The sequence below is a fragment of the Xiphophorus couchianus genome, chromosome 18, assembly GCF_001444195.1.
Source record: "Xiphophorus couchianus chromosome 18, X_couchianus-1.0, whole genome shotgun sequence".
NCBI lineage: Eukaryota > Metazoa > Chordata > Actinopteri > Cyprinodontiformes > Poeciliidae > Xiphophorus > Xiphophorus couchianus.
The window spans coordinates 12,071,523-12,095,163 of NC_040245.1; the positions used below are offsets into that span (position 1 = coordinate 12,071,523).

General features: G+C 35.2%; 1 protein-coding gene and 1 long non-coding RNA gene across 2 annotated transcripts in view; both read right to left on the bottom strand.

The window, feature by feature from the left end:
- The window catches only part of lsamp (limbic system associated membrane protein), a 725,983-nt gene that overhangs the window by 597,689 nt on the left and 104,653 nt on the right, over positions 1-23,641 (bottom strand). The gene's annotated exons all lie outside the window — the stretch shown is intronic.
- Positions 7,697-22,812, bottom strand: LOC114161938 (uncharacterized). Its single transcript, XR_003599107.1, has 3 exons — positions 22,447-22,812; positions 22,388-22,398; positions 7,697-7,709 (listed from the first exon to the last, which is right to left on the bottom strand). It is a non-coding gene; the product is annotated as an uncharacterized LOC114161938 (long non-coding RNA).

The window sequence follows — 23,641 nt, forward strand, 5'->3', positions numbered from 1 at the left end:
AAGGAAGGAAGTCACAAATGACTAAAACCATTAAAAGAGTCAAAGGATTATATTTCTTTCTTGTAAAACTTGAACTGAGTTTGTTTTGAAAAGGACACTGAGACCTGTCACCCACACAGCTGGAGAGCAGATATTTCATCAAGTCATAATGAAAGATTGCACACCTTTCACATGTTCACTGTTCAAGGTGGTCTGACATCTCGAAAAACATAATTTCATCTTGCTCCACATCAGTCTTTCCAACCAATATGAGAAACTTCTTACCATCACCTTTCCTTCCAGTTTTGTCTCTCTTAGAATACCACTCAAGATAGACATCAGCCTCTTCCTTACCTTGTTCTACTTATTAAAAAAAGAACAAAAATAAATAAATAAATCTTCACTACAGAAGAGATTTGTTTCCACCTTTGTACCTTTAAATTAGCACAAGGTGACTTTTTAAACATTAGTTACTGCCTGTGGTAGTCCTGAGTTTTACAACTGGGACACATCATGGCCACTTGGGCTGCAGCTGGTTTTATCAAAGCTCTGGAGGTCAGAACATGTTGCTCTCTGTCCTGTGTGGCTATTAGCAGCTTTACTACTGGCTAAAAGCTGTTAATGCCAGACATTTGGAACAATGAAGTGACTATCACCCACCCAATATAGGAACATCTTGGAATCAGTCATTTGTTTCCCATGACATAAATGTTTATTGTGTTATCACTAGTATGTTTTATTTGTTTACTCTTATCTACTTGCATTGCTTGTGATCAACAATGCTGATTGTAACAGAGAAAAAGACTGAAAATAGAGAAAGGACATCTGATATTGCACTGCGTACAAAAGTAAAAACGAATGCCGCCATGCTATTAGACCAAGATTTACCATTCCCTTCTTATTATTTTTTAAACTTACTTTGACTCAAGACTTGTATTTTTCCATACATTTTCTAAATATATGCCCCTTTGCAGATGTCTTCCTGACTGTAGGCATATAATTAATTTATTGGTAGAATGTTTTATATGATAAAAGCAAAGATAAAGGGGTTGGAAGTACCCATATTTAATTCTGGGTCAATTAAATATGACCCACAACTGTTTTGGGTCATATTTAATTGATTTAGGATTATGATCCAGAATGAGTATAAAATTTGCAGTCAGAGCAGTTGAAGTTGACACAAAGTAAAAATAGACACAAGTTTCAAACAGTTTCTCTAAAGCAGGGGTGTCAAACTCCAGTCCTCAAGGGCCGCTGTCCTGCAGTTTTTAGATGTGCCACAGGTACAAAACACTGGAATGAAATGGCTTAATTACCTCCTTCATGTGTAGATAAGTTCTCCAGAGCCTTGTAATGACCTTATTATTCTATTCAGGTCTGGTACAGCAGAGGCACATCTAAAAGTTGCAGGACAGTGACCCTCCAGGACTGGAGTTTGACACCTGTGCTCTAAAGGAACGGCACAACACTTGCAATGCTACTAATAAATTGTAACATAATTATGGTTCTGATGGTCATTGTTAACTGGGAAATGTTTTTGTATGCTGACGAATCAGTGGAAATTGTTAATTAACTACTGTGGGTTTTATGCTTTTTACAAAAAACACATTTGGTATTTAACGAGTTCATGTATTTCATTAACTTCAACTCGTATATCTAGTAGAAAAATAGGCTATTTGCACATTTTTACACAATTGTTCAGAACACTTTATGGAATAAATTAAATAAATTAAGTTCATATTCAAGTTGAATCTTTCCACTAAAATACTACCAAATTTAAAAACTAACATTGAAGTTCTATATTAACGGAGGACGGTGTTTGGAGAGTACCAATTCACTGATAGCTGGAGTTTTGTTCCACTTTGAAGGACTAGGAAAGGATGTCACACTGTGTGTGATCGCTTCATGTGAGACCAATTGACAGCAGCTCTGGCCTGTGGCACTCAGACAACGGTGTGGGAAGGAGGACAGCTGTCTAACTTTAGATAAGCTGAGGGGCAAACAAGTGGAACATGAGAGTATGTGACCAACAACTGGTCACAAAGGAGACCCTCATCATGCCTCTGGCTGAAGAGAACAAACTCTGCTTTTATTAAAGTGGAAAGTTCACATTGTGCAAGGAGGCGGCCTTAATTCAAACTGAGGGGTGTAAAATATGTATAAGTGCATTTGAATAAATCTTCTTTGGTTTTTGAGGTCGCCTACAAACCTAATTCAGTTACATCAGTTCTGCAGGAGGAATGGGCCAGAACTCCAGCAAGTTATTGTTAAAAGTTGTTTGACCCAAGTCATTTAAAAGACACTTATCTCAAAACTTATCTTGGATAACTAAACGTGTGTAAACTTTTGAATTTGAAGAAGTTAACAAAAACCAAAAACCCTCTAAAAATGTTCCTAAAACCAGAAAGGTTTGGTCTGATTCAACTTCAGACAGTGAGAAAAGATGTGTATGTATTTCTTATTCAGTGTATGTAACTATCCGGTTTCCTTCAATCAGGTCAGAAAAAGTTATACAATATTGTCTAAAAGGTTCTCTCTTTCATTATCCTGGCAATTAGCAGACAGAAGTAATTTTGATTATCCTACTTGGCATAAAAAAAACAACTAAATTTGATTTAATATTGTCTCTTTTCATAGTTCATGTAAATATTTGTTAATATAAAAAAAATACTCAAAAAAAGTGCTCACTAGTACTTGATATTTCAAAAAACGAAGCAGACAAAAGAAAAGAAAAAAATTCCACTTCTCTCTCAAGGTAATAAATAAAAAAAATGGTTCAAAAAGTGATGCTGACATTTCTGTAATTTTGTTTGACAGCACTGATGGAACATAATTTGTCGCCTCAAGTTTGCACCATGTACTTCCTCGAAGAGTGTTTTTACCACACTCTCTTTCAGGCCTGATATTTGTCAGCAGGTGTTATTGAGGTATGATTTATTTTAGCGATTGAATTTTTCTGAAGCTCTTTTTTTTTGTTTAAATGGTTAGTTCAGCAAACCTAGTAGTAGGTCAGTATTCAAATGAATGGAAAAGCTACAGTCATTGCACAAATGAAGAGAAAATAAAGATTTTTTTTCATATATCTGAAATAAACAAATTAAGAAGTACACAGTCAGTTAATTCAAATCTGTTTTCTTTTTCGACATATATAAATAATAGTTGTAATGCACGAATTATAAACAGCTATATTAGCACAGTGACAAAACCTGCTGGAGAAGAAAAGACATATGCCCAAAATGAAAGAAATTATTCTAAATTTGCCATCTGTTGTATGTTCTTGAATACCATTTGAGACAAAATGTTTGTCAAGTCAGACTTGGCTTACATGTGTAGATTACAAATCTTCACCTAAAAGAGCATGTTTAAGGTGCAATTAAGTTCATATTTTTGTCATATTCTGTTATATTTCCATCGACGTGTCTTTCAGCAGAGTAACAGGTAGGGTGCAGTATCTGTTAACCTCATGCTCAAAGCCTGGGCCCCATAAGGAGAAGTGCTGTTTTTGGTTTAACAGTTCAGTTTGGGACTCAGATATAAATAGAGATTAGGTTAAATTTAGAATTAGTTATGGTTAGGTTTAAGATAGGAGTCAGGATCAGGATGTATAAATTAATGAAAAATAATTGTAAGTCAATGCAAAATCCCTGCGAAGCTAGAAAGAAATACTGAGTGTGTGTAGACACATTATGTGTGTGTTTGTGTCAAAAATCAAAGAGACACTGGCATTTAAATGTTAAAAAGGATCATTAAACTATTACTACAGAGCATTCCTGAGTGGGCAGATTACTGACTCTCTCTAGTCCACAGCTCAGCATCCCACCGTGTCTTCACACATGGTCAAATCAAGCTGTAATGCATTTCACTTCACAGGTTCTCTGATTAGCATATTCTCATTCTCAAGTCATCAAATACTAACACTCAGGTCTCCTGTGTTCATTCTTAATGCAGAATATACAAACACCCCACACACAAGACAGCAGGCCAAAAATCTGACTATTTTCCATTTCTCCTCTGTAGTTAAAACAGGCTGGATTCAAACTGTATAACCTAACTGTACCCTTTGGCAATATTTACAATTGCAGTTCTGTTACATTAACAGAAGAAACTGGAGTATTTGAATCTGACTAAAACATTTTCCAGCACACTCCATGTACTGACATGTGTTCTGCCCATGTCGGTACAGAACACTGTTTCACTGTAGATAGTGGCATGGTCTTACCAGCTTCTGCCAGCTTCTTCAAAAAGTCTTTGACTTTTGTTATGGGTTCAGTCTGCACAGTTTGGACCAAAATATGTTAATTTATGAGACACATAACCTGCCTCCTTCCTGAGGAGTACAATAGTTGCATAATTGCTTGAACAGATGAATGTGGCATCAAGTTCCCAAGGATGAACCAGAATTGTGTAGTTCCACAATTACCTTCCTGATTTCTTGGCTGATTTCTGTTTTTCTTTGAAGTCGTGTCAAACATGAGAACATTGTGCTCCAGGTGTGGACTTAAAATGCACCGGAGTGTGCCTTCAATTAGCTCAAATGTGTTCATCAGAGGTTTATCTCTGAAGAACACTTGATGATATGAGTTTGTAGGACGGTTTTCACATTCCCTTTGCTGTTCTGTCTGAAGCATCTTTTTAGGAAGGAAAATACTTTAAAGAAGAAAACTATTGATTTTTAAAGAAATGTGGAATATGTATATGGCAATTAAAAACTCAGTTTATCTTTAAGCTTTCTATCACCTTGTGTTTTTCTCTATCGAAACGAATGCTAAAATCATTTCATTGTACGTACCAACAGGGCTGAAACTTATCATGACAAACCAATCAGTTTTACCACTGTAAAGTATATCCCTAAGCAGAGTCTTGTTTATTATGTTATTTTTATGGGATATGCTATGCCATGCCATTTTAAATTTTGCTTCTGCCTTTGCCTGTCATTGTATCTAACCTTTGGCATTTTGTCCCCAAACTATGACATGCTACTCCTTGTCATAGTGCCTAAAAGTTTCATATGCCAATAGATTGGTGATGGTGGGGGAGTGATTCTGTGTTGCTTGCTCTCAGCCAGCTGTGCAGTCTTGGGTAAAATAGTAGTGTGTGATCATGTGTGTCTATTTGTGCGGGTGTCTAACCTTGGCAGTAAATAACGACATGTTGCTCTATCCTGGCTTACTGCCCGGTGTCTCTGCCTTAACCTTATTGCGGGTCACATCCACTCCTGAAACCTCTGCTGGCCCTGGCAGCGTGACACATGACGTTACAAGCACAGACCCTAACACCATGTGGTCACTGGCAAGTGAACAGACCAGTAACTGTGTGTAACATTGTTTTAAGTTCACTGCAAGGAAGTTCACTTGATAAAAAACTAGTAAATAAAGACATATAGTGAAGAGAATCTGAAACTTAATCAGAGGTGAAATCTATGTTCTTAAACAAGCCAACACTAATACCTTGATAATGGCTATCTTCTTAATACGGCGCATCAAGTAAAAAAAGGTCAGCCCTCTGACTTTATTTCTGTTAGAGCTCTTAGGTCAGTGGCAAACATTGTGTCCAGTGTTAAAAAATATATTTTGGAAGAGAACTGAAACATTAAAATTACAGAATAAATCCCTGTGCTTCAATCAGAATTACATAGGCATGTGGGTGAGAGAATGAGTCTTTTTTTTTTCCATTTTAGTATAGTGTTACTAAACAACACCCAATGCACATACAGTATGTGTTATTCTAGTAGTGTAATTTACTCTATTGCATATCAACCTTTTTATTTATTGGTTAAGAAAACATGGTACCATAAGGAAACAATGCTTTCGCATTGGCTTCCTATGGATTTAGTGCTAATGCATACATACACATTGGAATCACCAGAACAGTCTGGCACAATTTTCTTTGGATATGTTGGAAAGTTCCCCCACATTAGGACTGCAGCTATCTCACACTACAAAACCCCACATGAGCATAAGTTCTACAAAATCACAGTAACTGCAAATCAAATATCTTAGCAATGACCCAATAATATTACATAATATCATGCTAAGCTGCACAGATGATTTAGTAACCAATACAGCCTGGATCCTTCAAACCAGGAGGGAAATTTAAGCCATTTTTCTGTTTATATCAGCTAACAATTATCCGACCACTTGGGTGCAGTCATAGATCATTTAAATTTAATGCTCAGTCAGTTTATCCTTCAACATAAAAAGAAAACGAGTAAGCCATATCCCAGAGAAGTAATGGTAATGTATTCAGGTCACAATGCAGTAGAGCACTGACATCCAATCCACTGATAGTACACCCTGATTCTGAATGGGAGCTCATCAAAAGCTGTACACATACGTCAAAGACATCACTGCACTCAATGCACCACCGAATCACCTTCCTGTCACAATATTTAGATCTTCATTGTACATGTTTCTCAAAATAGCAGCATACGTGGAGAGACAGAAAACTGTGATAGCAGTCTAAAATTAATTTACCAATGCGTTGAGTTCCAAACTTAAGACAAGAATGTAATAATATATGTTTAAATTTACTAAAATATAAATAAAGAAAAGCATAAAACAGGAATATAAAATATATACAACCAAGTGTATTTCAGGACAATAAACTCACCAGCTAATTTACATAATGATGGGTTTGAGCTTTTACTCATTGTTCTTTTTAGACCAAAGGTTGGGATCTGAGATTATCCATATTGTCCACTTTCAATAATTTGCTTTTAAATTTAGGGCTCTGCTGATTTTTCCTTTACAATTTACTGCTTGCAAAATAAAGTAATTTTGCTTACAAAAGATGAACATGAGACATGTTCAACTTGTGCCTAACTTGCTCTAAAAGCCTCTGCATCTTTTTACCTAAAAAAATATCTTGCCTTGCTCTTTTTGTTTTTCAGAGAGTGATGTGTTTCTGAACCAAATTACCATACAAATAACTGCCACAGCATATCAGGTCTCTGAGAGACTTAAGAGAGTCTCTTTAGGCAGCATCACTTGAGCCTGTTTCTCTCCATTTTATTAGAAACCCGTTCTTCATCTGCATTTGACCCTATGTCCTGCTTGTTTGTGTTACCACTGCAGACGTCCAGCTAGTTTTAACAGACTAATAATGTAGAAACTCCAGAAGTGGATGCAGAGTTTGAAGAAAGTGGAAAGTACAATAATAGACTGAATAGAATGGGCACAAAGTTAAACAATGTGAATAATTTCATTTTTGTATCTGATAAAATAACATTGCTATCCTGTTTTGTAAAACATATGTATATATTCACCAGTAGCAACCAAAAAAATAAGATGGATGTATTCCCTCCTAATTCAAACTGTTTGGCCTTTTGCATATGCTGTGTACTTCTTTTTTTTTCTTGCTTGTGATCTTTAAAAAAACACATATGTGGTGCAGAATCACCTCTGTGTAACCTCTGTGAATCACCAAGCAGAGGTTAAAGAAATGTAACATTTAATTTCTGTGCTGACAAGAACTTTAATAAAGTCATGTTGAGAGATTCTGTTTCACACCGATTAAATAGTCCACCTAAAAAACCATTCACAAGGAAGAGGATCTACAGTAGTAATCGGATGAGAAAGATTTATCCATAGACTTGGGGCTCTTTTCAGTAAAGACTGAGATGAATACAAACCAGATTATTAACAGTTTAAGTCCTAAAGTCCAACATTATATCACTTCCATTAGTAAGTACTTACACAAGAAGGTGTTTTATTAAATCAAAACCTGCACAACTCTCCTATTTCCCACAATAATACACACACTTAAAGGTCTTTTTCATAAGTAGATAGCAGTCCCAGTGCTGTGTTCCTCCTTTATGCTCACATCTGATATGACGAGACTCTAATAAGTCTCCTTCTTCTCTGTTTAGAGGCAACCACATAACATCTGAAAGTGTGTTAATACTTATCAACCTTATCCCCTGCAGCAGAAGTCACACCACATATCTTAATTCTAAGGAAGAACCTGTACTGTATAAGTACTCAACAAGTGAGGGTAATGTTGGTTCATGCAAAATGTAACCTTCTCTGAAGGTGAAGAAATAGCAATTTGCCACAAATATTAAATTCACCAATGCAATATTCATGAAATGACACAGAATGCATTTATACAAGGTAACACATTCAGTTAAATCAAATTCAAATAAAAGTATACTTGACTAATCCCAAAGGGGAACAAAATTATGACACAATGTGGTAGATGAGGGGTGTGAATCAAAATGGTGTCAACTACAAATGTGCACACAAAGAAATACTTGATTCTCCTTCCCAGATAATAAAGTTTATCTAGTTTAACTCAGAAATATCTGTAGGTTTTAGAGACTCTGGATAAAAGGAATTTGTTACAATTTGTATTTGCAGAATATGTAACTATTACGAAACTCTACCAATTATTGTAACCAGCACATTGTTCTTCTCATAAATTACAAAATGCATCATTTCATTAGCTCATAAAGAATAGACTTAGCCATAAATATAGAAAAATCTGACATGTTGGTATCTGTATATATTCAGGAACTGAGTTCAGTTTTCTGCAACCTCCCATGTCAAGCAACCTGAAGCTTCCTGCCAAAATTGAAATTTTTTTTTCAACAACAAGCCGAGCTGATCTATGGGTTCTATGGAAGTTTAGCATTCTCCTTAACCTTTGCTTTTGAATATTTTGAGGTGGCTGGCAGCACATTTGATCTATGCAATGTGCTGTGTCAAAGATTGATTTGGTTAGCTCACGCTCTGTCTGTCCTGCAGAGCGAATAGTAACAGAAGAACTGAAGAAGAAGACAACTTGGAGTTTATCATTCCAAAAAGACTAATGTTAATATTATTTACTCTGAAATAGTGGTCAACTCAGAAAGGTAAAAAAAACAAAAAGAAACTAAGTTGTTACCTTGGAATTATGGATTATTGTGTAAAATAATTACATTTTGCCAACAGAATTAGTAAACTTTGGCCATCTCATTGTAACACACTAGTATATTAGATGTGTGAGTATTTTCAACTAACGGTCGTTACACGTCAACATTATGTATTGTGATTTATTCTACTTTTCATACTGTAACTGTCACAAATTTTTTGTGTATACTAATATTGCTAGTATTTCTGTACAAAGCTGAGCTTTCATCTTGCTGCTTTTCTCATATCCTGAAACTGCAGAAACAGTTTTTTGACCAACTATCAAAGTCAACTGAGAAACAAGGTCATTCGCCTGTCAACAGAGTACAACAGAATACAATTAGTTAACATGCTACTGTTGTTTAATAATATGAAGCGGAGTGACTGGGAAGAGCAAAGCCTAGATCTTGTGAAATGTATGGTTCTGGGAGTTTCACTTAACCATGGAGATACAAATCATGGCTTGAAGAAGAAAGAATCTCTGAATAATATTTATTTATATCATTACATATTTAAGTAGCAAAGGTAAAATATTTTTTTTTAAATCAAACACAGGATCTCAGGTGTTCTGCTAATTTGATGTTCACACAATTCATTGTGTAATTGTGTGAACCGATTCATAAGAGCCCTAATTCAATCACAATTAAAATACATTGAAAAACGGGAAGAAAATAAATATTTTTATCCACAAAGTCTAGACAGTTTTTTTCCAATACTCAGGAGAACCAGCAAGCTGTCTACACAAAAACAGAGCACCGTAGACTCTTTAGAAAGAGAGCTACACTGTGTCTGTCTGTCCAACTGCACAGTTTGTGCCTGTGTGTTTGCTTTGAGTGTCGAAGCTTCTATCACTATAGGCAGACACATTCAGTACGCATACACTCCTCCAACAGAATGTGAAGATAAAACAACATAATGTTCTAAGTTTCTGACACAAGCAGACCCATCTCCGCCAACACTGTCATCTGACGTGTATTTTGGATCAGTTCTTATAAAGAACAAGGCTACTCAGATGAATCACGTGTGTCGAAAAGTTGCTACTATTCCAGATATATCAGTTTTGCCCAAATCACTAGCACAGTCATGTTACATGAAATGAATGAGGAGACAAATAGGAATCACTGAAGCTTTTAGTCTAGGTTCAAGGGACCAACAATGGTGTCAATCTTAAATGGTCATTGGGCAACAGGCAGGAAACTACCTGGACAGTTTGCCAAAACAAGAGACACACAACAGAACCAATAATAAACCAGTTATGTGCGACGAGATTCATGACTGGTGAGTCACCAACTCCTCCAAGGTCAGTTTTACAAATCCAAAAGAAAAGCTTATGTTTAGATTTTGACTATAACCGATTATTGCGTTCAATTATGCTTTACTCAGAACAATACGATCGCAAAAATAAAATAATATTTAACATAGTCAAATTAGATTTTTTTTTCTTGTTTGAATGTTATCTTTGGCTGACATTTCTCTTTTCTGATTAAATTTGAAAATTGTGTATGGTCTCCCCTTTTTATGTTAAACTCAAAGTCAATGCACTAACCTGTTGTCCTCCTCGACTATCTCTACTATGTTCCAAAAAAATGTTCCTTTTTTTTTCAAATGGCATTTACTTGAAAAGCTATAACATTTTTTTCACTCTAACTTACTTTGGTAACCTTGCATTGCTTTTGAAATTAAAACATAACCATGTATATACAACTGTAAAATACAAACATTTCTCTACACAGACTTTGCAAGTACACCCATCTGAATAAAAGTTTTGAATACTATACCTTGATAAAATTCAAGAACACACCTAAGATGCATGAGGATTTTTACAGATTAACTTAATTACATGTTCTTTAAACTTTCAAATACAGATATAATCTCTGTATTTTAAGTTTCTTTTAGACAGTTTAACACAAGGACATAATATTTTTCACCCATTCAGAGCAGAAACATACTGCACACTTATACTGTGGGTGGATGAGTTGCTGAGCTGTGAAAGACGAAGACTGCTGAAATACAGCAAGGAAGAAAAAGAAAAATCACCCAGTGAACCTCAGATGTAATGAATCAGAATGACAGATCAAATCCACACCCATTGCCCTCTCATCATTTTTGATGAAGCACATCACCAGCCAGCACAGTTTACTGAGTTCAGTGTAGGGAATGGGCACCATGATCCAGCATAGTAGGAAACTTCAAAAGCTACGATTCTTCTAAGAACAATTACTTGCTGGGATTGCTAATGAGCTATCAAAATAGCTGTCAGTGCAATAATTACAGTTTTGTATTATGTATAGGTTGTAACCATTTCAAATGTGTGATCTTTTATTTTGCGGTCTTTTTCTTGTCGTTGTTATATTGAAACAACTAATAATCAGAGATTAATTTATCAGTGATTTGTTGAGCTACACTCAAATTCTAAATAAATAGTGCTTATTTTCAAAGGAAATACAAAGGACAACGGTCCTTATTTTTAATAAAATCCTACCATCCATCCCTCTATTGTCTAAACATGCATATCCTTGCAGGGTCACCAGGGAAGCTGGCGGGGTACACTCCACACACATCACCACCCCATTGTTACAATCATGTTATGAATATAAAGAACGATAAGAACATTTAAACTTTTCCATTCTCTATTTTCAAGTCAAATTGCCCATTGCTCTCTATTCTTTTCACCAAGCTTTGTCCATCTCTCTTATTAGCGATACCTCCCAGTATGATGCAGTAAACCATCCAGAATACCTGCCAGCATCAGACCGAGGTTACAGTGAGTCCAGAATATTTGGTCAGAGTGGGCTTTTTTCCAGGTAATGTGTTCCAGTGGGAGACATAATTGATTCAACTCCCCGAGAAGAGTCAGATTATCTCTATTTAGATGTGAGGAAGGAAATTAAAGGATGCAAATTAATGAAGAAAAGAGCCTCTTTAGAATGTCATTTACAATAATCTGTCTCTGAGTTATAGTTAAATCTTCAAACTGTATTGTTACAGACACTCATAAGTTCATGTTCTGACGTTATTTTCTCATATTCACTCATATTTTGAGTGTTGCTTAATTCTGTCATGCATGTTTGAGAAATCCTTGTGTCCCCCGTGGCAGAACATGCAATGTCAATATTTATTTAGCAACAATAAGGCAAAATTTAAAAGTTTGTGAAAAGATGAAGAACTTTAGCTATGAAGAAAATGTATGAAGTTAAGGTGGTGCAACTTTGCCCAGGGCTGCATAATGATATTTTGTGAATTTTACAAAGGAGACACAGTCAAAACAACATTAGTGTAAAAGCTGACTTGTAGATCAGTAAAATATGTATTCATATAGTATAAGCGAAAAAAAAAAAAACATAATCTAAGATTGTGTTCCAAAGTTGTAAAACAATATTTTTGTTAAATGTTGTCCTCTGTCCACCTTTAGGTTTTCCATAACCTCTAGCAAAATCAGAATCAAATTTATTAACAAAGAGTTTTTGCTTAATCAAGTAAACTGACTTTGGTTTGACATTCTCACAGCGAACATATACAAAGAGTACATGCTGTTTGTACTTTGAATAGGAATCCTATTGTATGTACTTTGCTCCTTAATTAAGCTGCTTGGCCAAACATTATCAATGAGAATATTATATACAGTATATATATATATACACACAGACAATAAGGGGTTAAAGTCTTTGACCTGTTCAAAAGCTGGATTTCACGGTTTGTACAGAATTTGTCCAAAAAGAAAAACCCCTCAGTTAATCCCCTGAGGATCCTCCTGGCAATTCTCTGCAGACTTGTTATAGTTTTCACATCCAAATCTCCTCTCAGACCATGTCCTCCCAAAGGATTTCACCATAGACCTGTCTTTCAAAAACACATATCTGCTGTAAACTACTTTGTATGAAAACTGTCAAACTAAAATACTACCTCATTCTCTTCGCATTGCCTGTAGCATCCCATCATGTGTAAAACTCTATTTTAGTGTTTTTGTCAAGTTGTAAGTGAGCAGGACTTACTGGCATTTAGTCTATCTTTTTCTCATTTTTATTCAAAAAAATATATTTTTCGCTTCGAGCACATTTTTGGTGTTGCATTACTAACTACAATTTTGTTAGAGACCTTAAATCTCTCTTCTTTTTTTTTTTAAGAAATAAGATTAGGCTTAAAGACAACCCTGGTTTTCTGTAGAACGTATACATGCTTCTATTCAACTCTAAACAATCCAAATTGACCCTTTACATGTGATGTCATGCCCTTCAGAACGCTCCCCAATCTGCCATAATGGATGTTAAAACAACCTACAGTAGATGCTCCTGCAAAGCCTGTCAAAAAACAGATATCTGGTAACCTAGTAGCGCTTCTATTTAATTGATTTCACCGTAAAAATTTCCGTAAGATGTTCAGTGGTCGGCTGCAAAAACAGAGAAGGATGCAAACCAAACTTGTCATTTTATTGTATAACTTGTAATGAGGAAAGATTCAGCGGCAATGGATATCAGTCATCAATCATAATGACTGGCAGGCCTTGGTGTAATCCCAGATTTGCAGCTAACACTTTTAACAAGGCAAGATGATTAACGTTCATATGCTTCATGAGTATGAGTAGAAAGATGAAATCAAATATTGCATTATGGAGACGGTATGTATCAAACAATTAGTAATCTTGGAGAAAATGCCCCACCATCGTGCAACATATATGGTTGCGTTTTTATGCTTTTAAGGCTGCTCCGGTGTAAAGGGAAACGCTCTTTAGGACATAGTGATATAAATTTAGTGATGTGAATTCAGGCAAAGTCAGCAATTTGATCAACACATCAGGAAAAAGGAAGCCTGGGTTGGTTGTAAATAAAACATCTAATAGCCCTAACCAAGTGTGTTGCGTTCGCAAATTAGCTTGACTTGTACAATTAGAACCCAAGGCTAAACTGGCAAAAACAACTTGGAAAGACAATTTCAGATGCTCTGTTCAACACTCCCACCCCTCATTTCCAACATCCGTCATGGCCTAGCATGATTAAGTGATGTAGTTGCAAAAGGTCAATATCTGTTAACAGTAAAACTGACACTAAAACCTCTATGAGACACAGTCAACTGAATGACAGGTGGCTGGAAAGCAGAGGAGGGAAGTAAATCATAAATTATTGTTATCCATCTATAAGTCAAAGTTTTACAAAATATTAGCACTTTAGGGGTTTGTGGACAGTAGTATTATACTATTATATTGTGGCTGAGCTATCCATCAATCGTCTCTACCCTCTTAATTCTTATAGAGTAACAGGCAGGGTGGTGCTTTTCTCTAGGGGTCAGTATAAATCAGAACAGGTGTAATGATGATATGATGATCTCTACCTACCTACCTACCTACATACAGTACATACATAGAGAGAGAGAGATCATCATACCATCATATACTGTACATCATTCTCAGAATTTGAAGGAAAAAAAAAACTAAAAATAAAAGATTTTTTACACACTATGAAAAAAAAGGAGGAATTTAAGAGCAGCCATATTTATAGAAAAAATCCTGAGTAGCAGATGTTGCAATTGGTAAAATTGAACAGCGGTGATGAAAAGTGGGATTCAGAAACTAAATACAACACATAAATCCTGAAGTCATCTTTAATACAGAATCCACTGTATGTCACAACAAGTTTTGTTTTACCTGTATTTTATGGTCCATAGGTAATGTCCAAGAGGCAGCATGTCAAAAACAGACAGAAATTGGGACAAATAATTAGAAAATAAACATATGAAACAAATCTCATGAAAGCTGAAATAGAGAGGAAGATTTTCATAACAAACACAGTCATAACTTGTATGTACAATATATTCTTTGACTTTGACTTTATTTTTGTGATCCATATGCAATTAGCATGTTTGTAAGTCAAGTAAAATGATTGTACTAAAGGAATGCCACACAGTTGTTTGAAAACTAAAGACCAGACTTGACAGTGAAAATTACTGTATTCATGTTTTCTGGTGTCCTACTATAAACATCGAAGAGTAACAAACAGCCAAATCGCTGGTACTTGATTCAAATCTAAGAAAGCCATGGCAGCTTGTAGAAAATGTACACAGCATGTCTAAATGAAATGATCATTTTAAGCTGTTTTTAAAGTGTGTGATGAGAAATTAGATGTTGAGACAAAAGCAGCTGTATGGAAAAACAAAGCAGAAAACAAGAGATTGTAATGTGCTGCTGACGTTTCACACAGTGAGGATTTCAAAGTTTTTAGGTCATAAATAACATGTTCATAAATAACATAAAAGTTGTCAGTTCCTCTTGTTGGTTCTTTTTCTCTCTTTTGTTTGCTGGATAGTCATTTGATTTCCCACTGTAAGCAAACTGCACTCTCTGGTGTGAAGAGCCCTAACTAATAACATTTGATTACAGAATCCACCAGATGATTCACTTTCATTCAGCTTACATTAAACTATTCAGATCATTAAAGTGTGTGACTGTAAATCCATTACTACCGCAGGACTTTGTCATTTTGCATCATCACAGCAAATGTCAGACTTGTCCGCCATTGACATTGCTCTAATGTCACATGATAGGTTTCCACAGCTCATTACTGAAACTTTGATTAATGTAGAATCATAAACAAATGGTTCTTTTTAGTGTTTAGACAAAAACACCAAAGCTACATCATCATTACTTTGTGGTTCGAGGAGAATTAAATGGAGGAAAACTGTGAAAATGAGCCTATCCATCAGCTGACTCCACAAATTAATTACATAATTGCTGGATCTAAACACTGTCTCAATAACATTTTCCCTGCAGATCAATCAGCTGCTCACTATTCTGATCAATCAAATACAAGATATAAATAAATCCATACTTTCTGGATATAAATTTAATGAGTCATGCTAATATGTCACAGCAAATAACTTATTGCAACAAGGATTTGCAGAGAAGAGTGAATACCTTTAGCACTACTGTCTAAAATAACAGCATTGTCTGTATGATATGGAGCAGAGCATATGCATATCATTGCATCTGAACAGCAATATCTAAGATATGCATGTACACCAACTTAGGGAGGATTATGTGCTTATATGTAAAAAAGTAAATAAATAAAAAATACAATATTCATGAGAAAATTAAGCAAATACTTAAAACACAACTCTGAACATGCTTATACACACTCCTAAAGAAGCATGCAACAACAAGCACAAGGCCTTTTTTCTCCTGTAGAAAGAATAAAAATCCCCAGGTTTGTCAAACCTTTGGGCATGGTTTTAGTGAATCTATCAGCTTCTTGGAAGTAAACATGGTCACAAATACAGTAGTACTGTAATATTTTATTATACTCACAACAAAACCTAAGTTTGGGCATTCTGAGAATATTTCTCCAGACACCCATCATTTTAAAAATCATGACAGATGTCAGCAAACAGAAGACTTGAAATTAAATTTAGACTTAAGCCAGCAGTTCATCGGCTGATCAAAGGTTTAAGACCACATGCTGAAACAGGCTAAAGTTTGTATGTCTGACATTACTTTTCAAACTAAAACGAAGCTATTCTTTATCTGCTGTTTTTTATTAAATTAGTTTCCATCTGTTATGCATCTTGCCACAAGAACATATGACACCAGTGAACTGAGTTAATATGTGCTGCCCATCTGTTTCTGTAACCCTGCTCTAGTTTATATTTCACACTGAGAATGGAATTAGCTTCATTTCTAAAGGGAAGCTAAGGTTAGATTGGATCTGTACAGCAGCACTTTAAAAACTTTCCCATGCTGTCAGGGTCCGGAACAATTGTGTGCTAAATGTCGGGATCAACTTGAAACTTATTTTATATTGGAGTTAAATAGTCAAACCCATGTTTCTCATGATATTTTAGTAGATACAGTGTCTAAGCATATTAACATAATAGCAATTTCTGTTTAGTCTTCAGTTTTAGACAAAGTACCTTTCCTTACTGCACAGTTCAAGGTAAAATCACAGACACTCATATATTAGCCAGTTATTAGCCAACAAGTTAAGTTAGAAATAATTTTAGTATCACATGTACTTAGAAAGAAAACAAAGAGCATATGCAGGAACCACATAAATCTGGTCAAGGTTCAAATAATGTAAATCTGTGTCAACAGGTGCATCACTACTCTCCTCAAAATAAACCTTCAACATTAAATTTGTTAGAAAGTGCAGTTTTAGAAATCCTAGGTGAAAAATACATTTTTGTTCAGCACAAGATCCAAGTTAGTTATCTTCTGAAGAAATAAATTACACTTTAGTGACAAAACACTTGATGATGTTCCATCCAAAACATAGACTTTTAGTAAGCCTGTTTAAATATGTAATCATTTGTTTGATCTTCTCTGTAAGGTGATCTAGGATTTTAGAAAAGTTGCCTCAGATAAAATGTATGTAACTGTACGCCATGCACTGGTCAGAAAAAATAAATAAATAAATGGGCACATCCATAATAAAAGGTGTTTTAGCTAATCCATGTAAGTCACCCCAAATACTTTTGTTGGTTTTAATAAACTATCTGGGGGATTCTACAGTGTGTTTCTACCAAGTGCAAGATCAGTCACTTGTAGAAGCAAAATCCCTTCCTGTCATTGGGAAATTTAAGAGTAAGGCATTTACACATGACTGAAATATTTTTCTGATGTTCTCACAAAATATGTAGGAATATGCATTTCCTCATGTGTTAACAAAGATCTGGAAAAACATGTTCACTAAAGGGGAAAAAAAAGAAAGGCTAGGTTGAAAGTAAGAAAATGTGCCGTCTTGTCAGACTTTGATAGAAACCAGCGTGTTTTGCAGTAAATTCAACCAAAGGAGAAAAAAAAGACAGCAATATTTTACAAAGAGCTCTGCAATTTGCTGAAAATTGCTGCTCTCTTTTACTGCAGAAAAGGATTGATGCCCACCAATACTCAGTAGAAATGAATGGTTGAACTGCCCTACATCTCCTTGCTTCACCTGTGTTATTGAGGATGGGTCTCTTAAAGTTAAAGGATGTCAAACTCATTCAAGCAAATCTCTGACATCACTGCTCTTGTTTAAAACTACAGCCAGGTATTGTCATGTTCAAATATGTAACATTATGCTGTCCAAATAAATAATGTATTCAGATGAATATTGGGTAATAGCTGAAGCAATCTCAAAATAATTGTTAATGTTGTTTAACTAGTTAACAGCTTGCAAGTTGTGAATGTGAAAGTTTTAATACAAATAGGCCTAGCATCATTTTGGAGTTAGGCCAGATCCATCTTCGGTCTTAACTGTCATCCCTTCTGGAATTACTTCATATTTTTTGCGAGTCTAATCTCAATTACTACTATAGAGGAGGGAGTCTTACATGCATGGAGCTATAAGCACTAACTATAATCTGAAGTATATGGAGACATATTACTAGCCACCAACTGAACATCAATTTGTCCTTACAGGCAGATGGCAAACTAAGTGTGTGTCTATGCTATAGCATTTTGGAACAAGTGCAGCTTCATTGTAAGTAATTCCTTTAGTCTCTGTCTGGTCCTGACTGTTGCTGTCATCCAAAACATACAAGGCAGTTTTGTGAAGTAAAACACAGAAAAATTATTTAAGTACAGGCTGAAGGGACAAACACAACAATTCACAGCCTGAAACAAAGATGATTGATCTGGGAAAATCATACCGCTGCAAAGTGCTCGGAAACATGTAAGCCCAGAAAAACAAAGAAAGGAAGATCTAGAAAATTATAGACATTTACCCAGCATAATAATAGGGAGAAATAAGTACCTTCAGAAACAAATGGGGAAATAGTTCAACGCTGAAGACAGAAGCAAATGAGATGGGCACACAAGATTCAAAACAATATATGTTACAAAGAACACAAGATAGTCGTCGTTGTTGTTGTTGCTGTTCTTAATTTTATTGCCGAGTGCTTTTACACGGACGTGCCGTCCGGTTAAACTGTAAATAAAGTAAGAAAAAACAAAACATCAATACTTAGTACTGCAGAATTCAATCAACACAAACTTAAACATAGATTTATTAGCTAGGCTTGACTAACCAGTTATAAGGCAGTTTATTCTTAGAACACTTCGTAATATAACAAACATCGTTATTCAACTATCAGTGCTGCAAACACAGCTAGCATTGGGCTAATTAGCACTAGCAAATTCAGCAAGCTCATGCTTAGAACAGATAACAAAAAACTCATCTCCCCACAGCTTACAGCATTAATATAACTCACCATGTTGGTAACACTCATGAACGCCAGTAGAATATGATTTTATTGTAGCTTCAGCTTGTTAGCTTCAGCTAACGACAGTCTCGGTGTATTACTGGCCTGCCGTAAGTTTCTTCTCTTGTTTCACCTCCCCTCCACAACCAATGCAAAACAACTACAGAGCCCCCTAGCGGAATGGGAGGAGTGAATCCAACAATATAAATAGTTGATACATAATTCTAAAATATTTAACTAGTCTTTAAAATCTAATTTGATGGGCTTCCCAGTTTCTGGGAGGAGAAAAAAAATACTTTTCAAAAGCAGCGTTTTTTTCTCATGCAGTCTTGCAATCTGTGTATATAAATTCAGAAAGGAGCGAACAGATGATAATATGTGAGGAGCATTGAACTGAGAAGTCATGTAATACAACAGTACAGCCTTCTTATGGAACATTAATCATTTGCAATAACACCAAAGGTTCCGGAGTGGTCAGCCATATAAAATTCACCTATTAACCTTACACAAAACAGTCTGTATTTGAAACCGTTCCATTATGACCTTTGAAAAGTTGCGAAACAGAACAGCAAAAACAATGGCAGTGCTTTCAAAAGCCTCATACATTAAACTAACTACTTGGCCACACCTCACCTATATCAAATACAGTCACTGGCACAGGCAGGTCTCAGATGCAGTTCAATTAAGCTATAACAAAAGCATCTCACTTAACTTTGCTAAGTTAACTAGCTAGTTTGCAAAATTATCTGCAGTTAACTGACTGCACAACAACACATCTAGTCTAATGATGTTTCTCAACTCTTAATTTAACATTACACCAAAATTGGTCACCTAGAGGTCCTATTATTTAAATAAATGTAACACAAGTACACCCACAATTTATCACTGCAAGACAGTGATTGCACAGTCAACATGAAAAAGAAAGAAAAGTCAAGCCAAAGCCAAACCAACACACGTTACCAGGAAATGTGTGTAGAAGCGAGCTTATTCAATATGACAAGCTACAGCTCCACAGAAAAATGGATTTCCACCATTGTCACTTATCGTAACTTTAAGAATATCCTGTTTTAAAGTTTTATTTAAAAAGCTCAACGCCATTACAGTTTCACACACACGTCTCAGTCCAGAGATCTTCTCTAGATGCAGAATGTTCTGAACCAATGCATAATACATAGATGCCCACCGCTGGTCCGAAGTCATAGAATTTACATCTTAACAATGTTAAGTATATCTTCTTTTTCAACAAATTAATTATTAAAAAAAAAAAAAAAAACTATCAGAGGAATTGTGTAGCCTTAAATAGGAACGATTTACCCAAGAATACAAAAATAAAGAAATAAATAAATGTTGCCTACTGCAGTGTGTTATCTGTTAAATCTTAGAATTTTTTTGTAAATAATTTGTACCAGAACTGAAACTAGTTACATCACTAACATCAAGACTAAAGCCATTTAATTACGGCCAAATATACTGTTTCAATTGCTGTGGTAATAAGATCATAGTTTTAGCATCTACATCTGTTTTATTTAATTTATTTCTTCATAAAATATCAGTCTAGAGATTGCTTTATAAAAACACAGATTTTTTAAGTTAATGTAATTAGGAAAATGGGATCAGGAACTTGAGTCATGAATCTGAACTTCATTTGAAATACCAATGAAATTAAAGGTGGTAGTAATGATGACTCTGCTTCACAATACACCAAACTCATATCTACAACTGGCACCAGTTGTATGTAGGTAGGTAGATTGGTATATATATATATATATATGGTACATGTACATGATACATTACATCATATATCATACATTACATTTATCATAGATCTGTTAATGGAACACAAATCGTAATTCTTACGTTTTTGTTTTATATTTCTTCCTCTAAAGAACAAACCCACAGCACTAAGCATGGCAAACGGATTGTAACACCAGAATGAGAAAAAAAAAAATCATCCACAGCCCAGTCTTCCCACATGTATCGACTGCATTTCAAGGTTTGTGGTTTTGTGTTTTGCTGAGAGGGGAACAGCTGGGACTAACAAAAAAAATGATCTAAATAGTTCAAACAGAGAATGGCTGAGACTCCTGAGGAAAGTAAATTGCAAGCAGCTGATCTTTGTTAGTCAGTCATGATACTCAGGCTTCCACAAAAGCACACAATACTTTTAGACACAATTCAACTATAGAGCTTGTTAATATTAACATTTTGAATAGTACAAATGTTTTTTTTTAGCATATTCTATAAGTTTTTCATGGCTCTATCAATTTACTTGTACGTGCCCACTGCCTCTCTGCAATGCCTCTCCACAATAGTGTGACAATGCTCTTTGTCTAAGTCTAAGATGTAGCTCAGGTAGATTCTATCTAAAGCTCAATATATATAACATGCTAAAGACAGACGAGCTGTCAGACTGAAAAAACACATTGCAGCCTTTAAAATATTAAGACATATTTGCGTCTCCACATTAAAATATATGCTTTTATAATAAATTATTGCTCTAGTTCCATAATTGTATTAATATCACATTTACTCTGATCTCTTGGTAACAAAGGATGATCAAATCCACTATTTCATGAAAAAAAAAAACATGCAACAATTGATGCTTAAGTTTTTGGGGTTTTCTCCATTGCAACTATACACAAAAGGTTGCCATTGTGATCTGGGAAGAGTCCTGTTTATGCTGAACTGGATGGTGATCATTCTGTTCAGTGATTTCACTCGTTTGTGTGTGTTTTTGTTTGCACTGCTGATTTTTGAGCAGGCTAGTGGAGTTCCCAGACGCTGGAGCATCTCGCTGCCATCTTTGTCACTCTGACTAAAGCCAGGAACTTTGAGGTGGGATCAAAGGATGCTTTGTTTGGACAACAGATAAGAGCATGCAAAAAAAAAAGATGAGAAAAAAATAGAATGGGCAGGGGGTCAATCACTTAAACTATTGTTCAACTGTTGTCAGGTCACTGCTTTGTATTTCTTTTTTTTTTTTTTTAAATAAATAATCTGTAGTAAAAAGGAACAATGCTAGTTTTGTTAATTGTTCCCAAAGAGTTTCTAGAGGTAACAGCCTAACACACTCTCAGTGTCTGTGTGTAGATGAGTTACTGCTCTGTGGAGGATCAGGAGGACTGTGAAAGTGGAAGCAGAAATAAGTCACTGAATTCCAGAGCGACAGATCAAAGATAGACTCTTTATCTTGTCTCTGCATGGCTCTACCAGCCGTATGACACTTCACCAGTAACCACAGTGACTGTAGTCATTCAGAAAGGGTTACACACATAGGGTGCTTATCAGTGATTACCAAGACAGGTTAGTAAGAAATTAGTAAAAGCAAGAGAAAGAGTTTAAAAAGAACATACAAATCTTGGGACTATTTTGGATAATAAGTTAAAATTTACCTACCATTCAGAAAACCTACAAAAAAGGGGCCAGCAAAGATTATTTTGTCTAAGGAGGCTCGCAAAGTTTCAAGTTGATAAGTCATTGATGATCCTATTTTATAGATCATATATTGAATCTGTGTTGACCTTTTCCCTCCACTGTTGGTTTGGAAATCTTAGTATTAGACCAAAAAATGCCCTTCGAGTAATACATACTAGCAATAAAATCTTAGGGGTTGAACAATGCTCACTTACAGAACTGTGTAAAAAACAAATCACTAGGAAAACTAAAGCCATTATTGCTGATACTTCTTATCCTTTACATGCTGAGTTCCAGTTTCTACCTTCTGGCATCAGGCTCAGACTTCCTTATATAAAAAGCAACAGGTACAAGCTCTGCTTTGTTCCTATAGCAATATCTCTTTTTAATGCAGGACAAGGTAGGGAGACTTGCACCTGATTTAGTGTAGTAACTTATTCAATAATGAAATACACTGCTGTATTCTTCCAATTATTATGTGTTGATGTGTATTTTATGTGTTTTGGGTATTTTTTGTTGTTCCTTATTTTATTTTATTTTTTAAAATTTTGAAATCTTTGATACTTTGTCTTTTAGTTTTTATACTTGCTGCAACATCAATTACCCAATTTGGGATACGAATAAATCTGAATCTGAATCAACATCATTCACCATATTACCCAGTTAAAAAGTTAACTGATGCGCATGAAGACTGTGAACAAATCTCTCAATGCTTTAAAATTCAGGGGAGGTAGTGAGCTCTAATCAAGCTGAATAAAAAGGGGATGTGTGGGCAAAGAAGGAGAGAAATAAAAAAAGGAATAGTGCACCCAGATAGTTTCTCATCAAAAGTCAGAAAGTCACATTTAATTTCATAATAGAATTATGATTAATTATATCAAGTTTCCATATTACCGAACAAATTAAATTTAAATGTTTTATTTAAAACACTGAAGTCCAGAAAGCTCACAAGCAGAGCAACTGTTGTTTTTTTTTCATTTGTAGTTTCCCGGTATTCTCTGCTCTAATGTTCTCACTTCCAAATTTCTGTTTATTATCTTTCTAAGTTTAGTAGATGGGCAAAAACATACTCATATTAAACCCACTGGTGGCTTGCATTCATTGAGCCTAACACAGATGTAGACTTGAATGTTTCTCATGAAAAATCGTGATAAATAGCATTCAGAAAACAACTATAAAACCCCCCTTTGGAG